Source organism: Dysidea avara, chromosome 14 (genome assembly GCF_963678975.1).
Source record: "Dysidea avara chromosome 14, odDysAvar1.4, whole genome shotgun sequence".
In the NCBI taxonomy this organism is placed as follows: Eukaryota; Metazoa; Porifera; class Demospongiae; order Dictyoceratida; family Dysideidae; genus Dysidea; species Dysidea avara.
The window spans coordinates 1,019,701-1,037,090 of NC_089285.1; the positions used below are offsets into that span (position 1 = coordinate 1,019,701).

General features: G+C 38.1%; 3 long non-coding RNA genes and 1 pseudogene across 3 annotated transcripts; 1 reads left to right on the forward strand and 3 right to left on the reverse strand.

Annotated features, from left to right (window-relative positions):
- Nucleotides 1-5,107: 5,107 nt before the first annotated feature.
- LOC136244903 (uncharacterized) lies at nt 5,108-5,531 on the reverse strand. Its single transcript, XR_010695636.1, has 3 exons — nt 5,487-5,531; nt 5,289-5,429; nt 5,108-5,238 (listed from the first exon to the last, which is right to left on the reverse strand). It is a non-coding gene; the product is annotated as an uncharacterized lncRNA (long non-coding RNA).
- A 500-nt stretch (nt 5,532-6,031) lies between these two features.
- Nucleotides 6,032-6,373, reverse strand: LOC136244904 (uncharacterized). The gene is made up of 3 exons (XR_010695637.1): nt 6,362-6,373; nt 6,248-6,310; nt 6,032-6,191 (listed from the first exon to the last, which is right to left on the reverse strand). It is a non-coding gene; the product is annotated as an uncharacterized lncRNA (long non-coding RNA).
- Nucleotides 6,374-6,619: 246 nt separating this feature from the next.
- LOC136244232 (uncharacterized) lies at nt 6,620-7,079 on the reverse strand. Its single transcript, XR_010695109.1, has 4 exons — nt 6,996-7,079; nt 6,876-6,947; nt 6,738-6,821; nt 6,620-6,691 (listed from the first exon to the last, which is right to left on the reverse strand). It is a non-coding gene; the product is annotated as an uncharacterized lncRNA (long non-coding RNA).
- A 5,977-nt stretch (nt 7,080-13,056) lies between these two features.
- LOC136244846 (piggyBac transposable element-derived protein 4-like) lies at nt 13,057-13,801 on the forward strand (annotated as a pseudogene).
- The last annotated feature ends 3,589 nt before the right edge of the window (nt 13,802-17,390 follow it).

The following is a 17,390-nucleotide window of genomic DNA, read 5'->3' on the forward strand; positions in this document are numbered from 1 at the left end:
GCCTTTTATGACTGCTTCTTTTTAAAGGCTTCAATAAATTTTCAACTTTAAATTTTGTCACTTCTCGAAGTGAAGTGTGCTGTTTAGTTTTAGGCTCCCTACCCATAAAGAGTCGGATATGATTGCGTGACTTCATAGACTTTGTAAGTGAAAAGTCACACACACACACACACCCACCCACACCCACACACCCACACACATACACCCACACCCACACACGATGTACATGCCTTAACCTAATGATATCGATGCTTATCTATACAACAAATCACTGAAATATCACAATCATTGATGGCTATGCCAAAAATGGGTGGTCAAAGTTGTTGGTTGTGCAGGTATGTGGTGGGAGCATTACAAGCACTGAAACTTCTCCTTAAAAAACTATTACCATGACAATTGTGTATAATATATCTCACATACATGATATGCAATATTCAATCATATGTGCAATTGACTATACAATACTCATTGTCCACCACATCAGCACAGTGGTAACGTTTATGAAATGTGCAATGGACACTCTATATTGGATACAATAGACAAAGTTTTGAGTATCTCTGTTCTTCATTGAACACATGCCTTTAGTTCTAAGCAATAGTTTCTTCAAGAGAACTCTCGGCGCAATTAATGAAATAATATACTACCATTAATGTAGAACTGTATACAATTACAAGATACAATCTAGGACTGTTTCAATTTATTAGAACATTCACATTTCATTGAGTCTAGTAAGTACTAAGAGTTCTAGTAAGTACTAAGAGTATAGGAAAGTTGTGGAGCATACTCTTTACGGGTTGTGAACACTAAACTACTATCAGTGCCTGTTTTGCCACAGGCGTCAGATGCCATGTGTAAATGTAGAAACCTACATCTATGAAAGAGATACTGTTTATATATCAGTACCTATAATTGGTTCTCAAACCATTCTCAATCAATAATTACTGATGTAGATAAAATTGCCAGATCAGTGGGTACAGTTTTGCTGAAGTGTTCCTTCTAAATTACATGAGGTTACACTTTATAAGGTTTGTTTACCATCACACATTACAATAAATTAAGCCTTTTCAACTCTTCATTTCAGTGTGCCACTAAGAATTTTATTGCCGTAATAGAGGTGATGATGCATGCATCATGTACAACCTTGTGATTTACAATCCTATACTATAGCCAAAGCATTGCTTTAAATAAAACTTACACTCGTTTAATAAGCAGCTAATTAATGAAAAAGATGCCTGTGAAATTTAACACTTGGTTTTGATATCATTGTGCAAATACAATATACTCACATCATTAAGCTCTGCAAAATTGTGAGGGTCGCAATTTTCAGCACACCACTTATCAGTATGCCCTCGCATATGCAACTTGTCAATAACTATTTCTGTAGAGCAAGTGCAGCAGCAGCAGTAGATGCATTATTGCGCTTGAAGTTTCTTGCATACTTCCGCAGGTGCCAACCATCATCATAACAGATGAATTCTAATACAAATAAGTAAGATGTTCAGTTAGGAAAGATTGTTTGTATAATGCATATAAAACACACGACATCAGAGTGTTAACTTCTGTGCACTCTTTACACAAAGCAAATAGTCCAAATAACATTCCCTAAAATCAGTATGGCTTTCATGCTAAACAATCTTATGTTTACAGAGTGTATCATTGTTAAGTTACATGGCAAGAGGGTTGCATGCATGATTTTAAGAATTACTAGTAATGTAAGGTTAATGGGACAAAAAAGACACGACATTCATTGTTTTAGACATTTTAGTATAGCTTACAAACAGTAACCTTTTGTACTATAGAAATCTCCTTTTCTGAACTACAGAGAATTTCATTGAGTCAGATTTGCATGAAACCATGTAGGTGTGGGGCTTTGGGACAGGTATGCTTTGGGATGTTGATGTTTTTTAGACCAGGCAGCAGGTACTACAGCACCCCAGGACACTCATAAACTTAAAATATGATTGGTATTCACTGGTGTGTTACACTTGATTGCATACAAAATGATATACATAACTAGATCTTAGGTAGGCAAAATAAAACTAATTACCACTACCAAAACTTTATAACTACTGTACCATATCACACTACCTGTTTTTACAAATACTGTTATGGTTTTATGAAGTATTATGAGTAATGAAAACATAAGTAATGAGAGAGTAATGCATAAAAACTTACTGATTGTTGAGCTGACTTCGGGCAACGCATTGTACATGTCGTGCAAATAGCCATACACCAAACTTTTTGACTCCGAGTAGTACAATTCACTGAGGGATGTAATGATGCCACAGGGCCACATTGTTGCCAAGACACCTACAAAGACAGTTTTATAGAGCTAATATTATACATTGTTAATGTATCAGTTGGTCATATCAGTCAGGCATACTGATATTATGTATTCATAATCACAATTGCATCCACTTTTAATCTTTAACCAGAAAACTGGCTAAAACCCTATATTTGCATCGGCCCTCTTGCGTTTTTTCCACCATGGTTATTACATGCCCTAGAGCAGTCTCGCTAAGGTATGCATAGCTTGAGTTAAAATTGGGCAGCCCAGGACATGGTCTGATGCCAGGTGCTAAAGCACTTTCACTTGTTTTGATAAGGAGGATGGCAGCTGTATTATGTAATGCTACAGCAAGAAGTTAGTCATACCAACCAGCTAAACTGGACCCATGACCTAGGTTGTCAAAATGTTGTGAATCTATAGGAGGTTGTGCTAGTGTGTATATCATTAGTAGTGCATAAGGATGACAATCTTATCTGACCGGTGGGTGGGTAGATGATAGTGGCGAATCTGCTTTTTGCCAAGTGATTCAGCACCAACAAGTTCAAATAACACACTCCTGCCACAAGTAGAGATCGCACGATTGCGCAGCCATAGTATTTAATTAATTGTGATTGTGGGTTCCAGTTCTATCAACAGGTTTAGGTCCCTACTGCCCCCATCTGGTTTCCTTGCCTGTTAACCTTATGTACAGCGGTAAATTGTGTATTTGAACAAAACCATAACGAGATAGCACAAATTTGCTGTGGCTTTTAATGTCTAATGTCTATCTCTTGGCATGCATAACTACTCGCTTAAAAACATAAAATTTATTGCTCATTATTAAACTTCCAAACTAAATATATATTAGAGCTTCAAAATAATGATTATGACAGCATTAAAACTTGATGCTTGCACAGCTTAACTTGCTAAAAATACAGACCTACTAGACAAACTCCGTCATTACCTACTGCCCTGTCTTAGGTCCGTCTTGGGACCAATTGTTCCATGACGGACTAAATGGTCCCAAGACAGACTATGACGGGGCAGTATTTGGCCAATGACAGAGTTCGTCTAGGTCTGTATTGGTACCAAGTTAAGCTGTGTCGGTTTGAGTGCATTTGCATCTTGCAACATTGCTATTTTTTATCAGCGATTTTTGTTTACCAATTATATATCAGCTTAATCACCAGTTTGCAAGGAACAAAATGATGGCCAGGAAAGTTTTCTGTATTGTATACTAATAAAGTAATCATTTTCATACCTGATGATTTTGTCCATCACCATGCAAAAGCCTTTATGCTTTCAAGGTACCATAAAAAGCTCTGCATTCATTGATTGCATCAGAGGATATGCATTATTTTAAAGTCCTCTGAATACATTGGTTTTTGTAGTTCTAAAATATCAGTCTTTGTGCTATAATTAGAATTTGCTGAAATAGCCATACACTGGATTTTGTGCTTTTAATGCTTGCATGTTTTAGAACCATGCATGTTAAACATTGTAGTAATTTATATTGTGCATATATTGTTTCCATACCTGCAGTTCTGTGATTCAGACGTACATTCTTGTCTTTTTCAGTGTTACACTTCAGACTATCTACCACAGCATCATCCAACAATGATCTATACAGTAAAAAAGCAAAGATTACGGCAGCCATGGGAAACACAGCTATTGCCACCCTGCGAACCAGTACTGGGATGCCTGTGCACCACTCAAGTGCTTGAGTCTATGCAGGTAAATCCTCCTGGGGCAGGACTAGTAACCCGCAGGAGGACTATCCAGGTCTCAAGGAGAGGGACTGCGGAAGCCAATGTCTCACAACAGTCAGTAAGACAAGGATAGTTGAGCATTTGCTTCCACAGTTAATACCAGGTACCCATTGATGTTACAGCTGGGTGGGCCCAGTTGACACCTAGCCACCAGGTTCCCATTTAACAGCTGGGTAGACCAGAGTGATGTGAGTAAAGTTTCTTACTCAAGGAGACAACATCACCAAGTTGGCTTGACTGGGCATCGAACCTGGAACCTTTCAATTACCAGGCTGAGGCTCTATCAACTAGGCTAGCTGCCTCACCAACCTGATCTATATAGTGTGTATACATACACATGTATTACACAGAGAGCAATGGTTACACTTTACTATTGTATGTTAACTGTTTGATGTCTTTATTTCGTGAATAATAAACTACCACATTGAAATGGCGAGTAGTCTACTACTGTATGTTACCACACAAATACTTTGAACAACATCTATGTTATGTATAGTAATAATTTAATATTATTTCATCAGGTTTGTACTCCATAAAGCATTTTGGACCTGTACACCATGTAGTAATGAACTAATCTGTTGCCAGCTTGGGATAATTGAGAGCATTGGTGGGACAGTTTTTTTGTTTGAATCAATGTAAAATTGAGAGTAATAACGATATTCATGTATGCATAGTATTCACCCATGTTATTCACAGGTTATTCAACATTATAGCCTTTGTATCTATATAGTACAATTCAATAGTAATATATACATTGAAAACTTCACAGCATGTCATCATACCTTTGTAGCATAGCAGTGTCACTCTCTGAATCAATCCGCCTTCTCTTCAACTCAAGTTCACCTGGCATATCATTTTTTCTGTCTGATTGCCTTTTATAGTGATCAACCATTTCTTTGCTGATGTTAGACGCTGGTTCCCAAGTAAATTTCTCATTATCTCCCTTCCATGAAACCTATTTTACAGTACAAATATTGTATTGAACACTTGTAAGGTGAAAGTGTATAGTATAAATGGAAACAATGGCGAGCTGACAATAATGATACTGGTTGTCAACAACAAAGGGTTACAAATTGGTCGATCTGCTTCAGAATCATTAGATGTATTAATAGGGCTATATGATGGACTGGCAAAAGAGGTCTCACTACTGGAAACTGAATCAGACAAGTTGGGGAAAAATTGGTCTGCACTAATGCAATTCTATGAAAGACATTAATAATAAAATATTAAAGAATGAAATTATTAATTACCTGTGTTGAAGGAACGTATTGCATTAACTGATTTTTCCACAACAATGGTATTTTATCATAATGTGCTACAATTCTGTCTATGGTATCAAGGGTGGCCTCATATGACTGACACAGCATTAATGGTTGCAAACACCTGTATACCTATATATACAATTACAAACATATTATTGTACTAGCACATTCATGGTAAGTACACACCTTCTTTGAAGCTCCATTAGCATAGAAAAAAGTGGATAACGTTCTTTGCCAATGATTGATTTCGTTTCTTCAAAAGCATGCATCCAACTACACAGTTCACAAGGATATCTTCTTTAGTTTGAAAAGACTCCAAAAATGATGTGAACATAGGCATGTGTAGTTTTAAATCACCCCAGATAGCATCCCAAGAAAACATCTGAATAGTTTCTCCGTCACATTTTATTATAGTTTTGAGATTGGTAGAACTCATATGCAGGGCTCAACCCAGAATATTAACCTAGAGGGGGCGAAGTAAGTCGCTTCGGATTCTAGGGGGGTCTGGGGGCATGCTCCCCCAGGAAAATTTTGAAAATTTAGGTGTAAATATACTCAATTTTGGTGAAATTTTACTGTGATGCCATTGAATATTGACCATTGGATTATACAACTTTGGGATCAATTAAACCTTTCCATTTCTCAAGGCTTTAGGTATAAACCTAGGGGGGGCAATAGCTAACCCAGAGGGGGCCTGTGCCCCCCCCTAGATTAACCCCTGATATGGCTAAATTCATTCTTAATACCACTCCCTATTACAGACAAGATATTATCAGGATGAGAATCTACAACAGATTTGGTAAAGGATGGATAACTCTGTCTAGCATACCGCTTTGCAGCCAATTTCCTCTTTGGAGTTTTAATCTTGTATTTCCTATCACCAACATTTATCTACACATAATCAGTTATTATAATGCATATACAATATATAGTACGTGTAAGCTTACAGAAACTTCCTCAGATGTTGTAGAGACAATGGACATCATAGGTTGACTGGTAACTGTTGTTGTCTACAAAATAAATCTCACTTCATGTATTAATGCTATTAAATAAATACTCACAGTAAATCCACTGTACACTGCAGGTAAACTTGACATCACTGATGAGCTAGTAACTGTAGTTAGCTAGAAAAAAAGCATTTAATGTTATGATGTCACTTCATGTATGAAATAAAAACTCACAGCAAATGATGAAAACCCATTGTACACTGCTGGGAAGCTAAACAACAGAGGTAAACCAGTAACTGTCGTTGGAACTGTTGTTGGCTAAAGAACATATAGTTCATCTTACTTTATGTATCTACATTTGATTGAACTTACAGCAAGTGATGTAGAAACACTACAGGCTGTGGGAAAACGTGACATCACAGAAGAACCAGTAACTGTCGTGGGCTAAAAAGGTCCCATTTGATGTTTTGATTTATTTAAAAAAACTCACATTAAATGACGGAAACCCACTGCACAACGCAGGGAAAGTAAGCATTACTGGTGAACCAGTAACTGTCGTTGGAACTGTTGTTGGCTAAAGAACATATAGTTCATCTTGCTTTATGTATCTACATTTGATTGAACTTACAGCAAGTGATGGAGAAACACTACAGACTGCAGGAAAACGTGACATCACAGAAGAATCAGTAACTGTCATGGGCTAAAAAGGTCTCATTTGATGTTTTGATTTATTAAAAAAAAAACTCACATTAAATGACGGAAGCCCACTGTACATTGCTGGGAAAGTAAACATTACAGGTGAACCAGTAACTGTCGTTGGAACTGTTGTCGGCTAAAGAACATAAAGTTAATCTTACTTTATGTATCTACATTTAATCAAACTTACAGCAAGTGATGGTTGAATCCATACTAAAATTCTCCAGTCCCCCACAGCCTTCTTGTGCAAAGCATTCTTTTAACTTTTGTACTTCTGCTTGGCACTTTCCACCAAACACTTTCTTCTGACGAGATTTTCCTTTTGCATTCACTAAACTTGCAAGGCATAAGCAGCAACATTTCTCCATCTAGACTATTGAGTCTCTGAAAGATAACTGAACGGTTAACCCACACCCGCGCCACCAGAAGAGTCTATACTGAGAGTGTTACTGTTCGGCCACTGTTCAGTCCGGCACAGACAGTGCCTCACTAGCCGAACGCGGTTCGTACGTGCGCCGCTTCGCTTCATTCTCACTTCGTTAGTTGGCCTTTGTTCCAATTCAACACCAATTTAACACTCCCGGATTTTGGGAGTTCGGTTGCACAAAACCGCTATTGGAGATCCACCAGACCCTTTTTTTCCTGCCCCCACACAAAAGAAAAAAAGCGGTCTGGGCACGAGACTAACCCTCATCTACTTAAGGTGGTAGCTACCCGATAACGAGGTTACCACAAACAGGTTGTGGCTTCCTATGAATATATTGGTGACGAAAAGAATGGTAGCGGAACTAACTTTCTGACTAATACATTGTCTCCAAAATAAGACTTTTGGGCTAGATTTTGGGCAAGATCTGAGATCTTATCTGTCTCATGGTAATGCTTGTACTTTGCTATCCCGATGTCTGGATTCACAAGTTTTGTTCTGTCGATGTCACTCAATGACAACATTCCATATTTGAGTGACTTCTTAGATTGTTGTATCGGATTACAGTGATGTGCTGATGATGTTGCTGATACTGGTGTTTGTGATGATACTGGTGTTTGTGATGCTCCTGGTGTTTGTGATGCTCCGTGTGCTGATGATGTTACTGATGGTGTTACTGATATCCAGTGAGGGGTGGATGGTGGGCTGCTGGAGGTGGTGGCATGGCACCTGGCTGGATGGCTGTTTCTTATTTCAACTTGCTGTTCTGTGTGAAAAATAAAATCATTGTGTACAAGTTAAACTGGATGCTGATCATACCATTGGCCTTGTGTTCAAGAGCTTCAAGCCTGGTAATGAAGGATCTTTGGGATTCCAACAATTGTTTTGTATGGGCCCCCAGCATTTGTTTGATTGACTCTTCCAAGAATTGCAAGGTGCCAGTGTTATTGGTGATGTCACTGCCATAATTATTGTGATTATGGTTGTTCTTATTGCTGTTGTCACATATCACACTACCATTCTCAGACTCTGTAATTAATAATCGCAATTACATTCATATTTTTTTTTTTATAGGTGGATACCTGAAGAGTAGTATTTCAGTTGTTCATGTGGGTCCCTAATGAAGTCATCGTCCGTATATTGTAATTCATCGATGACCCTGTCAGCCTGTGGCACCTCCTGGAATATAAATAACAATAGTGATTACTAGTGTACATAATACAAGCAGTACTGAGGAGTCCTCAGAAAAGTTGAGTGGGTCCTCAGTGGGGACCAACCATGACTCACAAAATTTATTGGTACCTCCAAGTCACACGCCAGCGTCCAGACTTGCATGGCCAGACCACTTACTCTCCATCACAATGCTTCACATGATGCCTAGCATTTACTGCCTACTCTGAAAGACTTGTTAGTACAGGCCTGATGGATGCTGATTTTCACACTTCCAGCGAATCCAGCCACATAGTGACCTTTATAAAACCTAAACATTTTGCCTTCATGCAGAAGTACACAAGCCTAACTGCCTGTATAGCCAGTAGTGATCGTAAACACAGGGAAATGTATAAAATTCCAAGAAAAGTTGGATCCCCAGGTCCTTGGTCCGGGCCAGGGTTCAGCACATAATATACACCTTGGGTGGGGATAGTGCTGGTTTGTAATTAGTATCACCCATTTCTGCTTATGTTAATATAACTGAAAGTAGCTACGTATAAAACAAAATAATAACAATATTTACAACCAAAGTTATATAAACAAATATATCTCCATGTACTGTATGACCACAAATTAATAAATATAATGTTCCTTGCTACTGTAAAGATAGTTTTGAGAGGTGCCATTCAAATGACAGTTTGGGCCTTGGCATCCTTCTGGCTCAGCAGGAAAGAATGATGTAAATATCGTTGTGTTAGTCTGTGTGTATGGGGTGAGGAGGATAGATGTATGATTTTCTTTACCAAATTTTAATGCATTACATTTTCTAAAGAGCCAACACAGCCCCCTTCAGTCTTGTTGTTTTCTTCCTTTATTTTAAAGCCTAGTTGGTGCCCACCCTACTTTAATTATCATTATACAGAGGTCGGTAACACTATATAAAAGCCCCACTCAAAACTATTTCGTTAATTGCAAAGTGTATCTGGAATTTTACCACATAAGCACCTCAATAGTCACAATACAACACTAGCAAGCAGGGGTTGTTGTATTCAGATTGCACTTTGTGTCAGCATTTCTTTTGTTAAAACACTAATTAGTTTTCCAAAATGAAATCTATAAAATAGTGTTTTGGTAACACTAACTAGGTATATACTTTAAACAAGTGTCTGATCACACTTCACATTGTTCACTCATTTTAGTTTGTCCCAGAAAACAACTATTTGTATTTTTAATAGTCCTAAATTGTTTCCTTCCTTCTCTGATCATACTACTGACAACTTTTGTAAAAAAAGCACTGGATAGACACTGAGGTTACTTTATCTACAACTACAAACCTATGTAGGTAATGCAAATAACCATCACTTAAATCAAGCTCCCTACTAAGGACACCCAATTCAGTTCCATGTAACTTAGAGTAGATGGGTATTCCTTGTTATGGAGTATGTGTAATCTAGAACATGGTCCTCTTAATATGCACAACACATACTCCATTATTTTGAGAGCAAGAAATTCTTTATCACTCTATGCTGGGGAGATTTTTAATGCTTATAGTGAAGATAAGTTTAACTGTTAACCATTACAAAGTCCAGATTATGCAGGTGTCCTTATTTTCAAGTACCCTGATTAACAAATTCCACAGTACATGTATACCATATTTCGTATAAAAGCCACATACAAATAAACGTCTGTCTCGATTATAAGCCAGGGAGTTTCCATCACACTTTGAAAATAAATACTGGGGCCTGCCTGATACATTTACAGGCTGTGTCAGTACAGCTAAGAAGGAGATACAAGACCAGGCTTTTATATAAAGAAATACTGTACGGTAGTAATGACATTTAGAATAGTTGGATCGATCAACACCTACAACTTTTTTTACATAACCATGTTCATGATTGCATATAGTTTATAGTAAAATCACAAACACTTACATCAGGATTGCCCAAGCTGGTGAATTCTGTGACATCTTGTTTTAATACTCTGCAAAATACAACAATCCGTATAAGATTGATATGCACAACACAATTGGGAGGATACAAGTAATTGTTCTACTAAACAAACGTCAAGTATCAAATGAATGCCAGTCATAATTTCTGAACATTCTGTGCAACAGTGCTATAAAATGACGAAGTGAAGAACGCTGTATAGAGTTCGTGGAAAACATCAAGAAGAGTACAACACAAGCCATGAAGTTGGGATACTGATAATGTTTCTACTGATTTTTCAGGTTAATTGCAAAAATGTATAAGAACAAATACATGATCAAACATGTGACCTGTGATACGAATATCTTGAACTATATAGCAAGGATTGTAGTTAACAGTTTGCCAGCAAAACATGATGTATATGTATTCTGATTGTCATATGATAGGCAGAACACAAATTTTCATCAGAATTTCTTCAAGTGAAATGTGCACGTGATTTTGTTTTTACATTTTGCAAGCAACCAGTAAACTCCCATGGAACTCATAACCCCAACACCACTAAGTGACACTAGCTTCCCCAAGTCCCAGTTATACAGTCATAGTAGGTAGGTCTCTTGCTCAAGGAAACTGTAACTTACAGTTGGAGTGGGGGGATCGAATCTGGAACCTGCAATTACCAAGCCAATGTTCTAATCGGCCAGGTTGGCTATGTCACTTCACCTATACTATACGGCACAAAGCAGGCATTTGTACTAATCAAAGTTTAAATCCCAACATTGTCCCATGTGCAGCGATAACTGGTAAGGTAACAGACATTGGTTGGTAAGCTTGGTTGATTTGTAACCACCTGATAACAATGCCATACATTATTAGCTCAAGGCTCAATCACTACTTAGAGTCCATGTAATGAAAGTGCTACTTGGCATACACAATTACCAGTACACTATACTGACTACTTATTACTCTAAGTATTTAACTCACTACTCAGTTAGTTAGCATAGCCACACAATTTGAGTTTTATAATACCTTCCATGAAGCAGAAGCCAAGACATACGGTAGCTTGAGGTCACCTGTTATACATATCCACTCCACTGTAAACAAATCTTTAAATAAAGGTCACTCAATCATCATTGTTACACAGAAAACTTGTTGACCACAAAACGGCTTGTGCGGTGATCACGTGACAACCCAGTTTCCTGTATTACGTAATTTTGTGGTTGAGCAAGTCTGTACATAACGAGATTGTATTTAATCACTACGTGAAGTCTCGATCCCGTCGAAGCATCGACTCGATGCGCATGCATAAGCTAGAGCTCTGCACCTATTATTTACCCAAATTATCAATTGTGGGTTACTGTCGATGTTGTGAAGAAGCAATCACTACACTGACTACACGAGTGGCGCCTTTGCAAGAGAAGAAAAAGTAATCTTTGCGAAGTGCAGGTACGATATTAAGTACAAGATGGCCATTTCACCAATCAAATTTAACTTTTGATTGGCCATTCTGTCCGAGCAATAATTTTCCCTTATATTGTACACTGCAGTATAACCAAGTTCATAAGAAAGATAATAAAACACAGAGTTTCATTTACAGACTATAACACAATTCTTAATGCTGGGTTAATCCTACCATGTGTTAACTATTGAGCAAGAAGGAAACAAGCAATGGAGATGGGACTTGGCTCATTCTCTTCACAATGAATTGGGGCATTTAACAAGATGTGGTGTTTGGCCTACATACACTTATGCATTTAAGCAAAGAGGCTGAATACAGCAAGTGAAGCAAGGCATCTAGAAGCAAAGCCACATCTACATCAAGAGAAGCACTAGCATCAAAGTTAACAAAAGATTCAATTACACAAAAAACTGCAATTGTTGAAGTAAGTCCTGTTGACCAGTTTCATCCTAATGGCAGTGATGATTTTTATTTATTTTTTATTTATTTATTAATGCATTACAGCACAAGTGCTGAAGGTCTGTAGGACACCCGGTCCTACATGATGGTAGTGATAGTTATATGTCAACTGACGAACCAGTTCGTAAATCCAAAAATCAAGTAAAAAATCTACAAACAAACTAGCCACATCCAGATCAAGGAAAGCACCAGCATCAAAGCGTAGAAAAACTGGCTCCAAAGAAAAAGAGCCAGTTCTTCCAACTCATAATATCAGTAAACCAGAACGTTGGTGTTCATTTACCTCCAGGAACAAATGATACATCACCACTAGGTCTTTTAAGTTATTGTTTACGGATAGTATGGTGAATGATATCTGTAGATGTAGTGATGAATATGCAGAACTGATCAGACAGACGACGTCGTATGTATGGCACATACAAGCTTATGAATAGCGAAGATTTTTTAAAATTAGTTGGAATGCTTACACACTTTGGATATCGCAAAATCCCAAGGTACAGACTGGCCTGGAAGAGATTGAGTTTGTGCTATGACCCATTCATAGCATCAGTTATGGGTTGTAATAAATTTGAGAGTCTTATGTGTTCTCTGCATATTACTGATAAGTCGACTGAGGAGAGATTGAAGGATGAAGGAGACAAACTACTCAAAGTAACTATATATTATGTTAAAATTAACTTAGTTGTATCAGCCTAATATGGAATTGAGCGTGGATGAAAGAATGGTAAAGTCTAAGGCTCGGTTTTCTTTTAAACAATACATTAAAAACAAACCCACAAAGTGGGGATTTAAGTTGTGGTGTTTGTGTGATTCACAAAGTAGCTATACAGTGAATTTTACAGTGTATTGCGGAAAGGAAGGAGAAACACTTTCCTGCAATGGACTAAGCTATGATGTTGTAGTTAGGCTAGCTACTCCATTTCTAAATCAGGGATATAGAATATATATGGACAATTTTTATACATCCCCGCAACTGTTGAAAGATTTGTTTTTGCAAAAGACTCACGCAACTGGAACCATGGCATCAAACCGTAAAGGATTTCTAGAGCAAGCCAATGAATTATCTAAACAGTATAGCAGTAAACCAAGAGGAGCAGGAATCTATATGACAGACAGTGAAGTGGTCTATACAGTTTGGAAAGATACAAAATGCGTAACTGTTGGGACAAACCACCATCCTGGGCATTCCAATACAACAGTTCAACATAACTGGAAGGAAAAGGGAATAAGGCAGAAAAAAGATGTTCCTATTCCCATTGCCATATACAACTATAACAAATTTATGGGTGGGGTCGATCGCTCTGACCAGATGATCAAGTATAATGAAGTGATACGACAAACCAAAAAGTATTGGAAAACTGTTTTTTCACTTAATTGATGTGTCAGTGGTTAATGCATACATTATACACATCAAGCACTGTGAACACCTTCGCACCATATAGACAGGTAGCAGTATCTTCTATTGCCGGTAGTGGGTAGTGCTCCCTTTGAATTGCAGCATTAAGATTTTTGGGATCAAGGCAGATGCGCAAAGTTCCATTCTTTTTGGGAACAACCACCATTGAACTAATCCACTGGGTTGGTTCTGTTATAGGAACGATTATGTCTGCTCTCTTAAGGTGATCTCTTATTGCCATGGGAACACGCCGGGGTGCATGCTGTACTGGTGTGACTTGTGCCGCCAGCTTAATATGATACTCTCCATTTAGCTTGCCAATGCCACTGCCAAAAACTGTTGGGAAGTTCTTAACCACCTGCTCAATAGATGAGAGGCCTGTACAGTCAATGGTACACAATACTGTTGTCTGGCTTGTATCTGGCTTGTTCAATTTGTCATTGTCCAAGTATGCAATCACTTTCATGGTCAGGCATGCTTTATGACCTAACAGTGGCCGGACAGTTGGACTGCAAATGGTCTTCATTTGCTCATTCATGGCTTCCGAAGCACGGCATATTTCATCCGTTCTAGTAAGTGTGAGTTTGGGCTCTCGAAGAAGAGTCTTCCGTACTTTATCATCTGCTATTCCAAATACAAGCCGGTCCCTCAAAATCTCGTCTGGGGTGATACTACAAAAATTACAGCTGTCAGCTAACTTGCGCAAGGCTGTTTGGTACTGTTCATAGGTCTCACCAGGCTGTTGAGTACGGCGGTTGAAGCAATAGCGTTCAAAAGGTATACTTTTCCTTGGCTGACAGTAAGTAGCAAACTTGGTTAGTACTGGTTCGATCTTTGCATCATCACCTTCGTTGGTCCAGTTACTAAAAGTAGCAAACACTTCGCGTGCTTCCTCGCCGATTACTGTTAGTAAAGTTGCAACTTGAACTTGTTCATCTTGTTAAGTTCCGTTGCCAGTGCGTAGTTAGTCCATGCCCGCTTAAATCGTTTCCAATTTTCGGCCGCTTGTGGGCCATGTATTTCTAGAGAAGCTGGGGGCGGCAGTGAAAGTGGCATCATCTGTCTGGATGCAGTCATTGTCTCTATGTTGATAGTAGGAAACGATGGTGACACTACACAACAATAAAAGCACAAAAACGTCTGATCTGACAGAAAATTACTCGCCTCTTCGGGTTCCAAGCCCGGTACCAAGGATTACAGGTTGGTGGTTACGAAAATGTCCGCGAGTACTTGTAGGACACTATCGCGTTTACTCCTGTCACCATGTAACGATTTAATCACTGATTCACATACAATTGTTTCCATACATACTCGTGACACCTAGTGCAAATTGCAAGGTGAGAACTTTTTATATAACGTAGTATGCACATGCATGATCTACATTCACATGCAGTAACAATCAATAAATTAGCAATAATGAAATATACATTATTCATCAAAAATGGTAATTGTGACCTACGAATACTTGAACAAAAAACCTAGTTTTATTCCAATTAATGCTTATCTTAGGGTTAGCAGCTGCCATACGTCAAGTAGGCCCAGCACACTGCTATGGTGTGCTCATTGTGTTCACCTATCTGGATTGGATAAGTTTGCATGATGTGAAACAATCTTTTGCTTATTCTTTCTCCCTTTGCCACCAGGATGATTTTTTGAAACATCTTCTCCAGGATTTTCAAGCAGTTTTATCTGAGAAGTTTAATGTTGAAAATTTGGAGTTACCACTTGTCAACTCAGCTATGGTAGTTCGCCACATTACAGCCATGGCATTATAAGCAACCTTGTTGGAACTGTTAGTGCTCTTCTACACGTGAAGTTGTTTTTAATGCAGCCAATTTACACAAATCCCCCATCAGATTGCAACGATTTTATTCAGTTCCTTTCCTATTCCTATAAAGGTTAGCTGGCATGGCACCTCCATTCCTCCTTGCATAAGGTGCCTACAAAAGTGTCGAGGTCCTGTGACACAGCGGCGAATAGTGCCACCCTTTCTCATGAACGTGGAACATAAGGTAGATATTCTTTGGGGCAATGCCCAACTGTTGTCCTGTTCTTCTTCACTGCAACTGCATATCTATCTTCATCATTATGCTCCTCCCTTACACATTCTAACACTTCATCGACTACAGGAGTCCATATCATCTGATATACATGATAACCATGTATTTCACCTTCAGTAGTAAACTCCTCTTCATGATATTCTATCTTAGGATTCTGGACCAATCAATTGCCACGTGTGTTCACACGTAACATGGCAGTATGCCAGGCAGTTAACTTGTAGATCCAACTGTGAATGTTTTCCCACGCATAGCAACATTTCTATGGAACTGCGAATATTTTCCCACGAATTACAATGCTTTTGTGCATCCACGAAAGATTTCCCCCTCGAAAGTTTTGCTGTATACGGTATATTATATAAAACAAATGCACATATACAAACGGCCTGAATTAGTCATATGATTACATTCAATAGAATGTAATTTTTTTTTGTAATGATAATATATGATAAACTCACACTCAATTCTGTGTTAATGCCACATCTATAATACACATGCATACCTACACATTCTTGTAAAAGCATGAAGAAATACATGATTGCGATTTCTTCTTGCCTACTATTTGAGACAATTAGAAAATAGAATACTGCAAGTAAATCAATACATGCCAGTTTTCTAGGCTTTTCACTGGCTGCCAGTAGTGACCACACCTTTGTACTATTCCACATAGTCAGTTTCTTAAATTCTAATGTCTCTCCATAATCCCCTTTTGAATTTGGCTTAAAAGCTGCCATGTTAGCATTTTGTGACCCGCACATTCCTCGAATTCCATTTTATTGCTTCTCTAACTAGTAACACTGCCAAAGTTTCAGCCTTTTGAGATGAATAGTGAATAGTCTTGGAGTTAGACAGTTTAACTCGATTTGTACAGCAACAATATGGCAAATAAATTACGGACAACTTATTTAATCACCAAAGCAATTAAAACATGCATAAAAATTTTATGGAGCACGCATTTTTTTACCCCAGTACTTTTATAGCAAAACAGAATTTTGTGAAAACCGCCGGTTTTTGCTCAGCGGGTCACATTTATCACAAAAATAGGCCACAGCATTCACAAATTCATCACTTTCTGCCATACTTGTCAGGTGGTAGAAAATTGTTGCAAGCAGCGATTTAATTAATTTAAAGTGACTACAGGAAAAGAAGTACAACAACAGCACAATGACAAACACAGTTACATAGTTGAACAGATTTGATAAGAGGCAAACTGTAAGAAAAAATTTGCACATTCTGGAAGATATACCTGAGCAGGAACTAGACATTGTATATATTACAGCAATTCTTTGCAGAACTATGGGATGGTAATGTGTGTGAACCAGAGAACTTAAAAGCAATGTTATCATCACTAGAACGCTTTCTTCATGTTAAGGGCAACACCTACAGTATCTTGAAAGAAAAAATTTAAAAAAGTAGACGAGTATTGAACGGTTAAAGCCATAGAACTGGAGGAACATGGAATTTAAAAGTCTGAAGCATTAACCCCACAGGAGGAAGAGCAGCTTTGGCAGAATGGTGTTAGGAAGCCACGGTCCCAAGACTTTGAATTATAGGTGAAGGACTTGTTTGTGACATATC